Below are 20,869 nucleotides of genomic sequence, written 5' to 3'. Positions count from 1 at the left end.
GAGAGAGAGAGAGAGAGAGAGAGAGAGAGAGAGAGATCTTTAATATTAAATTATTATTATTATTATTATTTTTTAAATTAGGGCAAAACTTCATAAATGGTTGGTAGTGTTCGGTAGTGTAAAGACATAAATGTTCTTCACTTAACGGTCAAAAGTTAACGGAGTTAGCGAAAATGACCATTTGTTAAAAGTTTTGAAACCACATGGACCATCTGTGAGGTTTTTAAAGTTTAGGGACTAAACTTCAGATTTTCGAAAACCGGACCATTTTTGAAGTTTTGTCTTTTTCTAACAAACAAGAATTATCCATATACATAGGCACACACCTTTTTTTTTGTATTTTTTAAATTCCAATAACATAATTTTACTTTAACATTAATCATAAATTAGTTGTTTTGAAACGGTAACACATACATTTTTTAAATATTATTTATTAGTTGTGAGACTCATGTATTATATGGGTTAATTTAAGCAAAAATGATTAAATATAAATGTCAAAATATTTAAGAACTTTAAATTTATAAGAAAATAAGTTTTAATAATGAATTATTATAATGAAAATGTTTTTATCTTTTAAATTTAAACAAATAATTTAAATAAAAAATTTTAAATAAACTTTAAATTTAAGAATTTTTAAAGAAGGAGACATTTATAAACATCCTCTAGACTGACCTCTTAAAAGAGGGAGACATGAGTAAACGCTCTCTAGACTCAAATGGACAACCCTATTATGTAGTATTTAGTTAATATTTATATTATTACTATATAATATTATTTTACAGAATGTTTGGTCCTAGATAAATACCGCTTTGAGTATATTTGAGCTAGTAACCCAACTAATTATAACCTTTTTGGTTTAAATGATTCTTTCTTTACAGAAAAAAAAAAAGGTACTGAAGGGGTATTATGGGCAATTCGCTAAATATTAGTGAGGGAGGGGACAGCCCACCTTGCTAAGCAAACATATGTGATGAGTGACTCAACCATATAAAGTAATTCATCATACTTATGGCATCCTTTATAAATATCTTTTAACAACTTAATAAATATTGTAACATTTTTTTAGAGAAGAGGGTTTATAAATGACTTTTAACCCGATAGGTTTATTATGCATGTAATAATAAACTTAATGATTGACGGTTTCATTTTAGGAAGTGATATGAGGATTGTTTGTTTCAACTTATCTAAACATACATGCACTTATTAGATAAGTTATTGAAGTGATCAATATTTTGATTTGGCTAATTCACTTGATCGTTTCCCACTAGAGACAATTTGTATAAGCGAAGTCTGGATATTGATTCCCTCATGAAACCGGATAGTGATTTTGTTCGAGAACCACAAGACCATCTTTTTATTAAATGTGACTTGGCTTGGCGATTTGAAAACATGTGGCTTTGTGGTTGTCTCTCAATCTCTATAATATTCATATTGCCTTGTGGTGTTCTTTTTATCCCCCCCAATATTTATGTTGTCACTAACATCTTTTCATGGCCAGATCATATTGGTACAAATGGTCTTCGAATGAACTGTTTTAAAACTGTCGTTCATACTAGCCTCTCTAGATTTAAGAGATAGTTTAAACAATTAAAAACCTTCTAGTCCAACTATAGGGGTGTGTTAGACAACTATGTATTTATTTGTTCTTTGTTTATACACTTTGTATATATAGTATATGGACTCATTTGTAAACTGTTTTATTATATATTGGAATATTGAGTACGAATACATACACGCAACCCTAATTAAAGGGTTTCCAATAATCCAACAAAAACAAAATGAGAATTTGCATATCATAATAAAAATTAAACAAAATTACAAGATTGGTTTATGTGGCTTACCAAAACAAGCTGATTAAGTATAATTATGAAGCCGTCTATGCTCTTGGTTCGTATGGTTTTAATTTTTTGCATTGTTGGTGATAATAGAGTCATATTCTTATTGAAAGAGAAAAAAAGTTATAAGTATTCTAAATGAAAAGAATAAAGGCTACAAAGAAGAAAAAGAAAATTAAATACTAGCTAAGACCAAACCCTAATAGATTAAATCCTAAAGGGCCAATAAACATGTGGGCTAACAACACATAGGCTATCATCTCCCTTTAAACTCACAATGTCACATCAATAAGTATTGAGAGTTTGTCACACAAAAAACGAAACTGAGATGCCAATAGAGTCATCGTAAAAATATATGCAAGCTGCAAGGTTGATAAAACAAACTAAAGCGACGCGTGAAGTGACAATCAATCTCAATGTGCTTCGTCCGCTTATAGAAAACAAAACTCTTCGCAATTTGTATCGCATTTTTGTTATCACAATGCAGAGGAGTACGTAAAGAAATGTGAACCCCACATATCAGCAAAAAGCCACCATAACCAGATAACCTCACATGTAGTCACAACCATAACACAATACTCAGCCTTCGTGGAAGATCTAGAGACAACATCTTTTTTCTTGCTCTTCCATGAAATGAGAGACTCTCCCAGAAATATGCAAAATTCGGTTTGTGATTTCATGATCATGACAATCGTCATCCCAATTAGCATCATTATAGGCACGTAACTCAAGAGAAGACGTCGAGGGAAACAAGAGCGTCTAAAACTGAGCGACACGAAGATATCTCAGAATACGGAGTACAACTCCCCAATAAATAGAGATAGGGGTAGTAACAAACCGACTGACAACATGAACAACATGAGCAATATACGGACAAATAACTGTGATATAAACCAAGCTTCCCACAACTGTTCGGTAAAGATTCAGATCAGAAAAAGGAACACCATCAGTAGGAGAGTACCATGCATTGGTTTCAAGAGAAGGATCTATAGTCCGATTGTCCGAGACTCCTGCACGTGTAAACAAGTAAGATATATATTTAGTCTGAGAAAAAAGACACCCTTTCTTAAACCGAGCTACCTCAATACCCAGGAAATAATGAAACAAACCCGAATCCTTCATAGCAAATCAACGAGCTAGATCTTACTTCAAAGACTCAATACCACCATGGTCATCACCCGTAATAATCATGTCATCCACATATAAGGACAAAAGAATTTGTCTTGTCCTCAAGCATCTAACAAACAAAGCCGAATCATGATACTCTGGACAAATCCAGGATAGGTAATCACTGTGGAGAATTTCTCAAACCAAGCATGAGGTGCTTGCTTAAGACCATATAAATTTTGCAAAGCTGACAAATCTCACCCAGCTAGTGCTGAATTCCTGGGGGATGAGACATATAAACCTCTGTTGGGTTTTGATACGAAATATAAGTTTGTTTTTCACAAAAACCGGAAATTGAAGACTTTAAAAATAACAAGTTTATTTTTATTTCATAACAAAACCAAACCATCATGGATCCTTTTATAGAGGTTAGAATGAAATAAAAACAACCATAGGATGTTTTAGAGATAACCTTTGAAGCCTTTGAACCCACTTGGTTTTGGGGTGTTGATGAAGATGTAAAGATCAAAGAACATGATCTTCTCTACAAGTATCCACCATCAAGATTAAGGCACTTGGAATGCTAGTTCCTTCGTGTATAAAGTACTTCTTAAACCTGTATGTGCTTAACTTAAATAAGCACTAAAACAGAAGCACTTTGAACCACCAAAGACTTGAATGATCTTTAGAAGAAAAACAAGAGAAGTAGCTCCATGCTACTTACGGTTTTGGTGAGAAGAAAAGGAGAAAAAGAGAGTGTTTCACTTGTCCAAAATGCAAGCCTCATGCATCTCTTATATAGGCCATGGAAGGTAAGGGCTTTACATTATAATAATATAAAGTAAATCTCCTATTTTCAAGAAGCATTGTCAAGCATGGAGGTTGACAAGCAACCTCCATAATATTATATATGTTTAGGCCATACCTCTCATAAGAGGATGAATTCTTTATTGTTTATAAACTCCAAGTTTATAAAATATAAACTTTGTCTTTAGGTAAAAGAAAAAAGAATTCAACTAGTCCAAAATATTGTGCATGACTTATTAATTCATACCATATGAAATAATAACTAATTATACTCTCTTATAATTATTATTTTCATAAAACAATAATTATTCCATAATTAAAATACAAGAATCAATATTATTTATTAATAATCACATTAATAATAAATATACAAAATGTGTCAACTTGATAAAGGAGAGACCCTATAAGATCATATATTATTAGCAATGTCACTCCATAATGATTCTTGGGCATATAGATTCAACAATCTCCCACTTGCACAAGATTCATTATAGACGGACATAGACAATAACCGACGTCTAGCAACGGGTTACTGCCCCTAATAATATATGAAAGGTGTCATCTCATTAACAACCAATTCCAGGAGCTCTAAGCTACAATTGTTACTAAAGGTGTGGTATCAATTATTCCTTTGTCTCAGACAACATGTTAAACATGAGATATCGATCGTCATCAATCTCATTTACTGTTCAACTTTAAGTAAGGCCTTAGATGTCTAGCTCTCAACGAATAAGAGGGAAAAATCCCATCTCAACTACATACGCCCATTAATTTAGTTCATGTCATACCTAATGATGGCCCTTATGACTGCCCTTTTACAGAACAACGTTAAACCATGTCAAAGCACAATAATTCATACACTTCAAGTCCTAAGTATGTATCCCAGGTCTAAGAATACAAAGATATAACCTTGATCAAAACATCACTCTTGACTACGATCCATAAAGTGGTTTTGATGCGAGTCAAGTCCAATACTTATTCTCCTAATCAAGTATCTATGAAGTTGGTAGCAGCTCTTGCTATTCTCATCTCCATGAGAATCCAATAATCCACTCATATTAGTCTTACCACATAGATGATCCTACAACTATGAATGACTATGGACGTTTAGAATAACCTAGTTATTCAAGGATTTAAACATGCTAACATAGAACACAACAAATATTGAATGATTCATATCCAATATCTTAACTCATTACAATATATGTTGTCTTTATTGTTCCAATATCCAAATACTAAATTTCAATCAATATATCTACTTATATCGACAAGGCCCTATAACACCATCTTGACTTTCATGCTTTAGCTAATGGTGGAGCTTTATCAAGTAGATTTGACAAACTTTATTTGTATAAAATTTGTGAACACAAACATTTTCAGTTTTATATATACAACTCATATAAAAAGAAAACTAATGAAAAATGTATTAGATGCTTAAATATGACTTAGATACCAATACTTGCGTAATGGGATTACTAATAGTCATAATGAACCATACATTAAGCTTCATAGCATGTGGTTCTCCAAACCACAATGTACTCTAACTCTGATGTGTAACTGTAATTAAATTTACATGGAAACACTTCATGGGTTTTGAGCATTATAACACTCTTATGGTATACATGCAACCCTATAAACCTTGAATCTATGTTTTCTCTATTATACATGCAAATTTGATTTTTCAAGGTTTACTTCCTAACTAGCATGGCATGGGGAATATGTAATATAAAAACTAGTAGAAATACATACCTTTACTGTTGCTTGGATTCCTTGAAGACTTTGTGAGCCTAGAACCCCAAATGTTGTGCCTCAAATGCTTCACACAACACTACAAGACCTGGAATAACTAGAGAGAACACACTTGCACTCAAAAAATCGGTTATGCCCTCTTATATCACTAGTGCCGATTTTGCTAGCTATAGGGTTCCTTTTATAGTGTTGTCACAATTAGGGTTTACACATGAATGCCCTTAATTGTCATGACTCTTCCTTTCTAATGATCCATGGGTTTGTAACTCCCATGAACTATCCATGGAGCTCCAAATGGTTATAACCCAACTCCATGAACCATGGATCATTAATCCACCATAAAAGATTAGATGATTGTCATAATCAACCCTATATATTTAATTAGTCTCACTTTGATCACCAAATTAATACTTGATCAATACTAATTAAATAATACTATTATTAATATATTAGAACTTATAATATATTAATAATCACAAGTTTCCTTTCTCTCATTTAGTCTATCCAAGTATTGCAATGCCATGCAACCCAAATGGACCATGCCGGGTTGGGTCAAGTACATACCAAATAAAGTTATGGACTTAGACACTATATCCAACAGTCTCTCACTTGGATAAGTCTAATAATTATATTTGCATATATGACTTTAGGATCCGACCAGCAATCGTAGCTCTTTCAAAGTCTCTCGAAACTGAGACTTTGAAAGATTTGTATGATATTACCATCTCACGATCACTCGAGATAAATTCCATGAAGTGATGCAAGTGAGCGTGGATTGAATCCAATACTCAGGACTTATGAGCACTCATGAATGTTGCAGCAACTATTTCTATGTCTAATACCCTTTAGACATATCATACAAACCAAATTCATGACAGTCTTGATTCATATCTACTTCAGACATATGACCGACTGTGGAGAGTTCGAATAAAATAATTATTCTGGAAGTCAAAACATGCAAAATTGAAACCATAGTAAACAATTAACATAAGATAGTAACACTTTACTCATAAATAAATAACAACTTTTATTTAATCATCAGAATCTCAATTAAAATTTACAAGTTTCAGAAATCTGATTATTAAAACTAATATCATCCTTCAGCCCGATGCGCCTCGCATGCTGTAAATTCTTAACCCTACTCAGTCCCTTCGTGAGGGGATATGTTGGGTTCTCATCTGATGACACCCTTTTTTCCATGAGGAGTCCTTCTTCTATTCGATGTCTGATGAAATGGTATTTTCTGTCAATGTGCCTAGATCTCCCGTGATCTCTTGGTTCCTTAGCCAAAGCAACCGCACTTTCGCTGTCACAGAAAATTTCCATTGGCTCCTTTATAGCTGGTACAACTCCAAGGTCTCCGATGAAGTTCCTTAGCCATATCGCCTCCTTTTTCGCTTCACTCGCTGCTATGTACTCTGATTCACAAGTAGAATCAGCTACGTCTCCTGCTTGGAACTTTTCCAAGTAATTGCCCCTCCATTTAGGATAAAGACCCAGCCTGACTGAGAGCGGAAATTATCCCTATCAGTCTGAAAGCTAGCATCGCTATATCCTTCCACTCTCAATTCATCACAGCCACCGAGGGTAAGGACCCAGTCCTTAGTCCTCCGCGGATACTTGAGAATGTTCTTTACCGCAGTCCAGTGAGCCTTGCCAGGGTTCCCTTGATATCTACTGACCATGCTCAAGGCAAAGGCCACATCAGGGCGAGTACAAGTCATAGCATACATGATAGAGCCTACAACGGAAGCATATGGTATATAACTCATCTCAGCTATCTCAGCATCTGTACTCGGACTCTGAGTCTTACTTAGCTTAGCATTACTCTGGATAGGTAATTCCCCTTTCTTGGATTCTTGCATTCTGAAACTCTTCAACACTTTATCCAAGTAGGTACTTTGACTAAGTCCAATTAGTCTCTTACTCTTGTCTCTCATTATCCTTATCCCTAGTATATAGGCAGCTTCTCCAAGATCCTTCATAGCGAAACACTTCCCAAGCCAGGACTTAACCTCCTGCAAAGTTGGGATGTCATTTCCTATGAGTAGCATGTCATCCACATACAACACCAGAAAGCTGACTATACTCCCACTAGCCCTAACATACACACAGGACTCATCTTCGCTCCTCAAAAAGCCAAACTCTTTGACTTTCTCATCGAAGCAAAGATTCCATCTACGAGATGCTTGTTTCAATCCATAAATGGATTTTTCAAGCTTACACACCCTATTATGGTACTTTGCATCGAAAAAACCCTCTTGCTGAGACATGTAAACATCCTCAGCCAACTTTCCATTAAGGAAAGCGGTTTTGACATCCATTTGCCATATTTCATAATCATGAAATGCAGCTATGGCTAGCAAAACTTTAATAGACTTAATCTTTGCTACTGGTGGAAAGGTCTCATCATAGTCAACTTCCGGAGTTTGAGTAAAGCCCTTTGCCACCAGTCTTGCTTTATAGGTGTGTACCTTCCCATCCATGTCTCTCTTCTTTTTGAAGATCCATTTGCACCCAACTGTCTTACGACCTGGTACATTGTCAACCAAGTCCCACACTTGATTGTCATACATGGACTGAATCTCGTTATCCATAGCCTCCTTTCATTTAGCAGACTCAGAGCCTGCCATGGCTTCCCTGTAATTATTAGGTTCATCCAAATCTATTAATGTACTATCACTAATAAATGTATCACCTTCAGTGGTGATGTGATAACCATAATAAAATTCAGGTGTGTTCCTAACTCTAGTGGAACGCCTCGGAGGTACGGACTCATCTATTGGATCAACAGGAGTTTCCTCCTTAAGTTAGTCGGTAGTATTTGAGGTTCCTTCACCACTTGACTCTTGAAGCTCTTCAAGGTCAATTTGCCTCCCACTGTCCCCTTGGCTTATAAATTCTCTCTCACAAAAGACTCCTCTTCTTGCTACAAAGACCACATTATCACTGGGTCTGTAGAAGAGGTAACCATAGGATCTCTATGGGTAGCCGATGAAAATAAACCTCTCACTTCGAGGTTCAAGCTTGTCATGAGACTCGCTCCTCACAAAAGCTTCACAACCCCAAATCTTGATATGGTCTAGATTGGGAACTTTCCTAGTCCACATCTTGTGAGGTGTTTTGGCAACCTTTTTAGTAGGGACTAGATTGAGGATATGGGCGGCAGTCTCTAAGGCATAACCCTAGAATGAGATTGGTAACGAAGCTCGACTCATCATGGAACAAACTATATCCAACAAGGTTCGATTACGCCTCTCAGCCACACCATTCAACTGTGGTGTCCTGGGAGGTTTCAATTGTGGGATGATTCCACATTCCTTGAGATAGTCGAGGAACTATGTACTAAGATACTCACCCCCACGATCGGATCGAAGCATCTTGATGTTCCTGCCCAATTGATTCTCGACTTCCTGTTTAAACTCTTTACACCTCTCGAAAGTCTCTGACTTATGCTTGATTAAATAGACATATCCATATCTACTATAGTCATCGGTAAAAGTCAAATAATAAGGATTAGCATCCCTTGTGACTGATTTGAAGGGTCCACAAACATCTGTGTGTATGAGGTCCAACAAACCCTCACCCCTCTCACAAGTACCAGTGAAGGGTGACTTTGTCATTTTTCCAAGTAAACAAGACTCGCAACTATCATCTGACTTTAGGTCAAATGATTCCAAGACTCCAGCCTTTTGGAGTTGGCCTATGCGCTTCTTGTTGACATGTCCAAGACGACAATGCCACAAGGATGCTTTATCCAAGCTATTTGAAGAATCAATATACAACACATTATTTCCTAGATTATCTACAAGATTCACAGCTTCATATACACCATCACAAGGTAATGCTTTAAAGTAAAATACATCATTGTAATAAACATTAATAGCACCATTATTATTATCAAATGAAAAAGTAAACCGTTGTTTGTAAAAGCCATGAAAGGAAATTACATTTCTCGTCATTTCAGGCGAGTAACAACATTTATTTAAATCTAACATTAACCCATTACTAAGCAATAAAGAAAAAACTCCTATCTTGGTGACAGGTGATGCTTTCCTGTTGCCCATGACTAAGTTTATCTTCCCATGCTCTACTTGCTCACTTCTTCTTAGGCCTTGTAAATCAGTACAAATGTGAATACCACAACCTGTATCAAGTACCCCAATAATTAGCATTAGATGAGTTATTAGACAATATTGTGTAAATACCTGCATGGGTGGGTTTAACTTTCCCATCCTTTCCATCTTGCAAGTATTTGGGGCAGCTTCGCTTCCAGTGCCCCTTTTCCTAGCAATAAAAGCATTGTGCTTCCTTTGGGTTTGAGGAAGGAGTAATGGGACCTTTCTTTATCCCACTTGAAGAGGAACCATCTAAGGGATTACCTTTGGTACCCTTCGAAGGGATTTTACTCTTCTTACCCTTTCCCTGCCCAATTGCAAGAACAGGGGCTGCTGTAGGAGTAGGAGTAGAAGTAACAGCCGACTTACCTTTAAGGCCACTTTCAACGGTCCTTAAAAGTCCTTGAAGTTTGCTAAGTGTAACTTCCTCCTTGTTCATATGATAAGTCATATGAAACTGATCATAACTAGGAGGTAAGGAATGGAGAATGATATCAATCGCCAAGTCCTCAGGGAAGTCTACATTCAACTTCAATAACCGGTCCACGAACCTTTGCAATTTCTGCAAGTGACCGGTGATGGGTTCACCATCCTTCATCCTAGCCGTTATCATGGAGGAGATGATTTCATCCCTCTCTTGACACGCGCTCTGATGGTACCTGTCCATCAGATCCAGGTGCATCTCATAAGGGTAGAAATATTCATAGGATTTCTGGAGTTTGGTGTTGGTTATTTTCATAACCAAAACATAAAACGCGGAAGCATAATTTTGGATCTTTAATCTCGAATCTGATTAAAAGAAAACTTAAACATTAAAGAATGATTACATACCTTGTTCCATTGAGATTTTTGGATCTAGAGACTAGGAAGAGTTTTCCAGTTGATCTCAAGAGTTCTCTCTAAAATCCCTCAGCAATGAACCATACGAATTTCTTAGTATATTTCGTGTGTCTTGATTTGCTCCTCATCACATGTATTTATAGATGGATATAAACCCTAATGTGAGAGATGGAAGGGATCTTGAGTCAAACCGGGAACTCAACCCACATGGTAAGTAAATATTGTATAAATCGGTCCATCAACAATTTATATTATTACCATAATAATTGGATTTAATGATATATCGTACATATTTATGAAGTGGTCCCATAATTATCCAACAATCTCCCACTGGACCATGAATATATAAATGTACGTATAACTGTATAAGCGCTTTAATTAATGTTATTATAACATTGGTACCCTTAAACAATCTCGTCTGCTAATCATAATAGTATAGGATCAAAGCGGCCTTCGTTACAATTTATGTAACTAAACCTATCAATGGTCACATATACATATATAACTAACGACATAGATTAAACATGAAGTGTGGTTTTAAAATCTAAATAGATTTCCAACGAGTTCCTTTTTAACTTGAAGTGAGATCAAACTTCAAATAAGTGCAACTAATAATGGAGTTAACCAAATTCTTAATTATGTACAGAAAAACATATTCTTAAACAAGACATAACGCACCATAAAACTCCCACTAAAACCAAATATCACACCAACGTGTGTAGTATGCTCATGAAAGACCTAGGGAGGTAATCCCTTTATGAGCGGATCCGCTTTCATGGAGTTTGTTCATATGTGCTATATATTTCCATTTTGCACTATTGTGTTAACAGAAGGAAACTTGATGTCAATATGCTTTGACTTAATAGAACTTCTATTATTGGAATATAACATTAATTGCTGATTTAATATCACAACTTTAATGGTCTTTCAATACCAATAATGTGTAGCCTCGTGACAAATTTTCGCAACCATATTCCATGCTATAAATTATGATGCCATTACGGAAGATACTACCGAAGTCTACTCCATGAAGTGACTCATCATGCTAAAATGTAAAAGTATCCTGATATGGATAAGTAACCATTTTGGCATCTAATAAAATCAGATTCTTAATAAAAATGATCTCCAAAACATCTATATTTCCTATAGTTGAGCATATAGACTTTTGTTATATATAGATATCTCAAATCCATTTGGTTGATTTCTTATGATCCAAACTTGAGTTGCGTAGATATCTGCCTAAAACCAGAAAGATAAATTTATTCCCACTTAATCTGTGACACACAAAATCATCTAATGTATTTATCTCAAAACCAAAAGAGATAATAAATTGATGAAAATGTGGTACCACACATAGGATATCCAAAGTTGAGGTTGTTGAGTTTGTGTATTCTAAATAGGAGACATAATAACATTGTCGATCACTGATTTATAATCCGCATAGTATCGAAAGTAATAATAGGAATCAAGATTGATTCCTTCTTAAGGATAATGTTTTAACCTTCTTTCTCCCCCAAACTCAACATCCTCAATTAATATTGCTCTATCCAAAATGAATGGTCAATATCCATGCAATTAAGAACTAACATAATGTCCTCATTGCATTCCTTAAAGTTAATATCATTGAGTAAGAATCATAAATGTGATCAATGTTAACAGGTATAATACCATAATTCAAATTTCTGTTTTGAGAATATAGGCAAATCTACTTTTATGCTCATTAATCCATAAACCGTAATCAATAATTTCAATTTATGACATCTTTACAAGGTATCAACACAACATTAATATCAAGTCTTTGGACAGTAATACTAACTTGCAAGAGATATCCTTATTTTAGAGATAAACATTGACAATAAATCATGTCAATTAACAAGCCCCTCTTTGGATTGACTTATTAATCACATGGAACCAAAAAATTGTCACATGTTTATCACCACATATGTGTTAATTCGACCAAATATTAGTCTACCTTTGGGTCGACTAATACCCGCATTAATAAACACATAAACTATAAAATTTTGATAATAAGAATTGACAATATATCATGTCAACTAATAAGTCCCTCTTTGGATTGACTTATTAATGACATGTAACCAAAAAAATTGTCACATATTTATCATCAAACATGTGTTTATCCGACCAAATATTAACCTACCTTTGGATCGATTAATATCCGCATTAATAAACACAAACCATAAAATTTAAGTTCTTTGTAAATTAATTTCACAAAAGAGATCGCTTTGGCGATATATTGTGTCAATTAATTTACCCTTAAAATAAATAATATGTCATAAATAAAATTTATCAATAACCCAAAATACGTTTAAAATTTTCCATAAATGTTATCGCATGTTTTCATGAAACCAAAATTTGATAATATAATGAAAAACATTATCAAACAAGTTTACCATATTAAAACGGTTCCATACAACGTTTGCTAGACTTAAATTAAATTGCAAACGAAAATAAAAAAAAAAAAATTCGAAGTTCATCTTATTTTATACTCAAAATGAAATTCAATTTCATTGTCAACCCAAAATTATTTAATCCCCACAATTTGAAACCCAAAATTATGACCATATATATAATAAGGTTATAATAAACACAAAGATACACCTTTCATCAACCAGAAAATTTTATTAACCTTATTAAAACTTAAATGATTTTTTTTTTCGCTTAAATTGCATAAACAATTGAATCTTCAACTTTATCTACATAACATGGTTTAAAAAAAATACCAGATGAAAGGTTATGTGGCACGTCTTAAAAAAAATAATAATCAATAAGACAAGAGAATTACATCTCTATAGAGGTTAATAAAATGCCAAAATCTTGTGAGTAATAGAATAGAAGCAGTTTACATTCTTTTTATCCAACAAAACCTACGCATGCAAAAGTTTAATAGGCAGTGTGGACAAATGCTTCGACCTAACATGTACCTTTTGGTACTAATTGAAGAATTAAAAATATATATACAAATGAAGCAACCAAAGGGTAAGATCAATTAACAACCTTATCACCGGATAAACATATATTTGTGTAAAAAAAACCGTGTAAATTAATCCAGACCTCAAGAACGGAACAAAAAACATATTTATCTTGCTTACTTTAACTCTACGTCGGTCAATAAACTATAGCATATATTGAAACGAAGAAAAATGCAATCTTGACGTAGAGAGTGGAAACATGTATGTTTATGTTCCTGAAATCTTAAACAAACATTTTCTTGTAACAGATTCAAGTAAGCTCTGATACCAATTGTTGGTTATTTTCATAACCAAAACATAAAACGCGGAAGCATAATTTTGGATCTTTAATCTCGAATCTGATTAAAAGAAAACTTAAACATTAAAGAATGATTACATACATTGTTCCATTGAGATTTTTGGATCTAGAGACTAGGAAGAGTTTTCCAGTTGATCTCAAGAGTTCTCTCTAAAATCCCTCAGCAATGAACCATACAAATTTCTTAGTATATTTTCGTGTGTCTTGATTTGCTGCTCATCACATGTATTTATAGATGGATATAAACCCTAATGTGAGAGATGGAAGGGATCTTGAGTCAAACCGGGAACTCAACCCACATGGTAAGTAAATATTGTATAAATTGGTCCAACAACAATTTATATTATTACCATAATAATTTGATTTAATGATATATCGTACATATTTATGAAGTGGTCCCATAATTATCCAACATTCGGGAGTCATGGTAGCCAACATGATGCAGGAGACTTTGGTAGCATCCCTATCATGTGTAGTGTACTCCGCAAGCTCCTCAGGAGTAGCAGTGGACTCATTGATAACCCTAAGCTCCTTATCAAGGACATATTCCTTGTTCTCATTGCGGGTAATCATTTTGATGTTTCTAATCCATTCATTGAAATTAGACCCACCAAAAGTGACTTTCCCACACAAGTTCATGAGGGAAAAGGAGCCTATAGGGTTTGAGCCAGTAGTAGTGTTGGAAGACATCTGAAATGAAGAAGGACAAGTTTAATTAGATGAAGAATCCTTAATAAGTCACCCAAATGAAATATTAAGGCTAGGATCCAACAAACTATTTATAGTTGGAAGAGGGACGCCGTAATCCATACTATAAAATATTTGAAGGTAGGTAAATGACGATTTACCAATTTCCACCATAAGAACGAAATATTTTATTATTAGGTTTTATTGGATTTGAAACTCCTAGATCTTTTGAGATACATCTAACTTTTCAATGGCATGTTTGAATCTCGATTGTGCCCTCTCAAGTTTGTGACTGGGATGCCGAGGATTACAAACAAGGTGTGAATAACCATACAAATTGACTTTGTACCCTTAACTATATTACCTAATCGATGTGCCGGTTAACCACACACGCTCCACCGATCTATAATAAAGTCAAGTTACCCTTTGCAACACTTACTAGTCCTTGTTAGTGTGCCGGTTAACCACACACGCTCCACTAACGACTTGGTAAGGTACAAAGTGTAATTTATGGGCTAGCACCTATTTCACATTTTCCTAAAGTAACTAAGATTGGGAATTAATAATGTATAGTTACTTTATAATTCATTATACTTTTAATGAGAGTTAAAATCTTATCCTACCCGTTCGGCTAACGACCCTCCACCAGTCAAGGAAGCAGTGGGTAAGAGCGGACACCCATTAAGCTGCCATTTTATAGGCAACAACCTTATACCCCCTTATAGACCGACTTCGTGAATGAGGCCTACTTGTGGTAAGATTGACTTATTGTTATACATATCTATATAAATAAGATTATAATATTAATATAAGTGTTGTTTTTTAAACTTTTTTAGAAAACTAACGTTTAATTTGGAATTAAAGTATTAAAGTGTAAGACTTTACAAATTCCAAAACTTGAGGGCAAGGTTTGAAATTATTTCAAGACTCTTCAATTTGTAACTTATGAGTTTTAATGGTTCATAAAGTTGAAGACTCTTCATTTTATGAAACCTCCTGTTCTTTAATGACAACTTTTAAAAAAGTGACCTTTGGTTATCTGTAACTTGAGGACAAGTTATGGACACCATCATTAGCATTAAGATCATGAATTAAACAAGCATGTAGGTTACACACAATTCCTATGATCTTCTAAAACTCATAAGAACAAATATTCAAATCAAAAAATTTCAAGAAATCATATTAACACATATAAAACTTGAAAATCGATAATAGTCATTTGAAATGGGTTAACATAATCATTACCACTTTGAAAAACATAATTTACAAGTCAAAAACAGTTTGGGATAATGATTCTAGCCCATTTCCAGCAACAAAACTTGGAAAACTGCCCAACACGCACCTACTCGTCGAGTGCATGATCCTACTCGACAAGTAGGATGAATTTTCCTTAGACTTGTCGAGTTCTCCCCTTGCACTCGGTGAGTCCAGTCGAACAGTGAACAGTTTTTCAATTTTTCAAGCAGTTTGCATCAAACATATAGAAAACAATCCTAGGCTCTGATACCACTGATGGGTTTGAGCATTCTAACACTCCTATGGTGTACATGCAACCCTATAAACCTTGAATCTATGTTTTCTCTATTATACATGCAAATTTGATTTTTCAAGGTTTACTTCCTAACTAGCATGGCATGGGGAATATGTAATGTAAAAACTAGTAGAAATACATACCTTTACTGTTGCTTGGATTCCTTGAAGACTTTGTGAGCCTAGCACCCAAAATGGTGTGCCTCAAATGCTTCACACAACACTACAAGACTTGGAATAACTAGAGAGAACACACTTAATTGCACTCAAAAAATCGGTTATGCCCTCTTATATCACTAGTGTCGATTTTGCTAGCTATAGGGTTCCTTTTATAGTGTTGTCACAATTAGGGTTTACACATGAATGCCCTTAACTGTTATGACTCTTCATTTCTAATGATCCATGGGTTTGTAACTCCCATGAACTATCCATGGAGCTCCAAATGGTTATAACCCAAATCCATGAACCATGGATCATTAATCCACCATAAAAGATTAGATGATTGTCATAATCAACCCTATATATTTAATTAGTCTCACTTTGATCACCAAATTAATACTTGATCAATAATAATTAAATAATACTATTATTAATATATTAGAACTTATAATATATTAATAATCAAAAGTATCCTTTCTCTCATTTAGTCTATCCAAGTATTGCAATGCCATGCAACCCAAATGGACCATGCCGGGTCGGGTCAAGTACATACCAATTAAAGTTAGGGACTTAGACACTATATCCAACAACACTATCCATATATCTTTCTCTTAATTCATAATGAAGACACCCCCGATTGTGATTACTAATCATCTTAATCTATTTGAAAATTTAGTACATATATAACAACTTTAAACATAGCTTTCTTTCAAATACTCTGCATATTAGGAATATTTGTCTAGTTCTCGCAAGTACTTTAGAATGTTCTATAAGTCAAATAGTGACTTGTTTTCGGATTATATTGGTATCATTTGACATGCTCTAAGCATACGACTCATTTGGCCTTTATACATAATCATGACATATATGCACTACTAGAAAAACAGCCTTTTACGACGCTCATTGCGCATCGTAAAAGGCTCAGACGACGCGCACATGCGCGTCAAGGAAGACCCTATCATAAAGAGAGACGACGCGCTTTTACGCGTCGTCTATAGATGAAACGCAATTACGACTCTCATTTACGACGCGCAATTACGACGCGCATTTACGACACGCAATGTGTATCAAGGAAGGCTCTGTCATTAAGGAAGACGACACACATTCGTGTGTCGTAACCTTACGTTGCGCGTGTTAATGAAACGCAATGCATATCAAGAAAGCCCCTTTCAAGAAAGGCCATGTCATAAATGAAGATGACACACATTTTTGCGTATCATAATTTTAAATGCTTAAAAAAATATAATTTGTAGATTTACTTATTTTCACATTAAATTTGTATTTAATGTTTCATAATAGAAAATAAAATATCATATACAAAAAATAGAATCCATTGCATAAATTTAATGTCATACAAATAATCGTTCCATGGAAAGATAAAACAAATATAAACCATGATTGGATAACATCAAGTGAGCAAAAGTAATTACATTGACTGACTATGTAGTAAAAAAATATGTATTGCTTGAATTATGTTATACTAAATCAATATGAACCTTTTGCTGATGAGAGAATGCTTTTGGCAAAAAGACTTCACTCTATCGAGAGCTTTTTCAAGAGAAGATGAGAATGCAACAAAAGTTACACGAATCCAGTTTTTCAAACCTACAGTAAGTCCTACAACACCCAAAAAGAAAGATATTTATTAGGTCATTATAAAATTCAACAAAATGTTACAAAAGGATTGTAATCGCCTGGAAGAAGAATCATGGATTCCTATTTGTCTAGCTTGAAACAGAAGTCAATATCATCACTAATATCTTTTAGTAAAGAATCATTCAGTTTAACCTACGCAAAACAAAAGAAACAATTTTAACAAAACTTGAAAATTATTTACCATTAAATTTCAACCAAAACACCTAAACCCTTACCATAACAGCCATAGCTCCCTGTGGTTTTTCATTATGCTAAGAATTCTTGTAAAGATCATTTCTTCGTATCCTCAAGGATCCCAGGAACACAGCAAGAAATTACCTAAAATACAAAAGAAAGATTTACTTACTAAATTAAGAATTTATAAAATGGGACAAAAGGGGAGTTGGGAAATACCTTGTCATCATTTTGCAACATCATTCTGCTACTCAAAGATGAAACCATATGTTACAATTTATATTATACCTCAAGGTCAGCATCATGTTCACTCATGGCAAGGCCATGCAATAGCATGCTGCAACATAAAACAAAAGTTCATAAAGAATGATATGAGAGGATTTTTTATAAGAAATGAATATATATATATATATATATATATATATATATATAATACCTTCCAAATGACACTTTTGTGTCCTCTTCGAATCCGGCATTGGTTATTGACATAGGCTGAGGGATTAAAGTAGAAGCTAACATTTTTTGACCATCGCTATTTTCTGATTAAAAGAAAAAAAAAGAGATAGGAAGCGAGTTTGGTTATTTAATCATAAAAATAAAATCTTGTGGTGACAATTTTGTTGGATTCGTTTATTCATTGTTTCATTTTTTTCTACTTTCCCTAAATTTTATTGTAAGCAAATTTATAGGTGATCAAAAAGATTGTTGAATTCTACAATCCAATTAAGTTTTCATTTTTTGTTTACAGTCATCAAAAGCTTATAGGTAGTCAAAAAGTTTATTGTTTCAATTTGATGTTGTTTACAAGAAGGAAGTGGTAAAATTGATGTAAAATGGATCAGAAGTTGAGCAGGGAGACAATCAACATAAGGTAATTTTTTACAGAACTTTGACACTTTGATACATGGAACACTAATCTCATTCAGCCCTGATGTGAAATTGATGATGTCTACTTCATGTATAAGGTTGCAAGATTTTGGCAAGGAGATTCAGCAAGAACAACAAGAAGATATACATAAGGTAATTCTAAGACCAAGTTATAGTCCAATGGATAAAAAAAATATGAAAAACCTTTTTGCTTATGTTATATTTGAATGCCACCAGATTTCTACTATTCTAATAAGGTAATATTTTTATAAGCTAATGGGTTGGCTTATTATTTGTTTTTTTGTTTCAGTCACTGAATGTGAGCATTCACCTGTTGTAAGGTATCCTGCTGATAGTTCAATCTTATTATCAACATCAGGTGTTTTCTTTTTTACTTTTCCACATTTCCAGTTACAATTTTATTGATACCATTAGAAGTGTAGTTTTTTTTCTTTTAGAGAACATATAATGAAATATCTTGTAAAAAGACTTAGAACTAAATTAGCATTACATCTTAAGTAATGCATGGTTTTTTGTCTGCCTGTTCCAAAATTGGTGGACATAATGGTTTGCCACACGACCCATATGGATCAATATCTGATAAAATATTATGCATATCAATTGGATGACAAAATGTCATGCCTATACCATTTATGATCTTTAGTCCTTTTGATCAATACTAAATTTGAAATTAGACATAAACAGTAGCACCAACGCCCTGCCAAAACAATAAAAATGATGACCACTATTTTCATGAAATTTTTTCTTCATATGAATTCCTTCTACATAGGGCAATTAAGCAAACTAACTTGACTAAGTTGACATGGTTTCTAATTGGAACTAGTTTCTAGATGATGAATGGAATATAAATTCAGCAAGTAGGGTTTTGAACAATAGATATGTTGTCACCTTAACGAGGCCAGGTGGACCAATGATAACAAGATATTTTAGAGCTTCTACTTTGTGTAGTGATAAGGTGTTGTATAACATATCAACATCCTTAAACTCATCAAAATCTTCCTGCAGATGAAATGGTTTGTGGTGGTTTTAGATGCTTTGTGAAAAGTGAAAACCCAAGATTCTTTTATCATCAATGAAGTCCTTATTTCGTTCCACATAGTGGAGAGAACCTTAAAGAAACTACTGAGAAAATGTGAAAGGGAAAAAAGTATATGATGACCTGATGTCGTTCCACATAGTCATCAATGAAGCCCTCAACTCTAGCTTCATTATATGAGCCTTATGTCGAACAATTGATGAATCTAAATGTGTCTATCAAACAAAAGAGTGAAAGACATCCATTAAATTATCAATTGTAAGGTAGATATTGAATAATGGCGGTTGATTAAGTGAATGCCGTAAATAAAACATACCTGTATAGAGTTGTAGAAATTAGAAAACGAATGTTTTTTTGATTGGAGGGAGATGAAGAGAAGAAGTTACCAGAATAAAACGAGGACAAAAAGTGTGTTTCTGTAGAAATTATAGAGGATCATGTAACCCTTTCTTTGGTAATTCTAGTGTCCGGGGACTAAAAAAATAGGGACCAGAAAACGGAATTGAGCCATGGCAAAATCCGATGACATCACACACTACTAAAAGTAAGCCCAGCAAAAGAACTACATTGTAGTGTCACTTGTAATATTGGTAAAGATGAATACATACCCTGTGCTCTGTACAACCTGACCAACAGTTGCAACAGAAACCTCACGTTTAGTAGCAGTAGCTCCATCCAACAAAGCTTCAACAGTTCTTGGCATAAGTTCAGGGATATATTATCTCATAACAAAAGCACCCTACACATATACAAGTAAGACTCAACAAATCAAACATTTTACACTTAAGAGAACAAAAAAAATGTAACAATCTCCTACCACTCTAGCAAGATATCCCACAGTTACAAGAACACCACTGATGGTGCCATTGTTTGCATTCACTTCTGCTGTTCCTTCACATAGTTTAGCCAAAAGCGCCTGAAATATGCCATGTCAGCTTATAGAATAACTAAATATGCATATATATATATATATATATGTGTGTGTGTGTGTGTGT

The sequence above is a fragment of the Lactuca serriola genome, chromosome 1 (assembly GCF_051521515.1).
Source record: "Lactuca serriola cultivar US96UC23 chromosome 1, Lser_US96UC23_V15, whole genome shotgun sequence".
NCBI classification, from domain to species: Eukaryota; Viridiplantae; Streptophyta; class Magnoliopsida; order Asterales; family Asteraceae; genus Lactuca; species Lactuca serriola.
The sequence above is the reverse complement of the archived record's forward strand: the minus strand, read 5'-3'. Positions refer to the sequence as shown.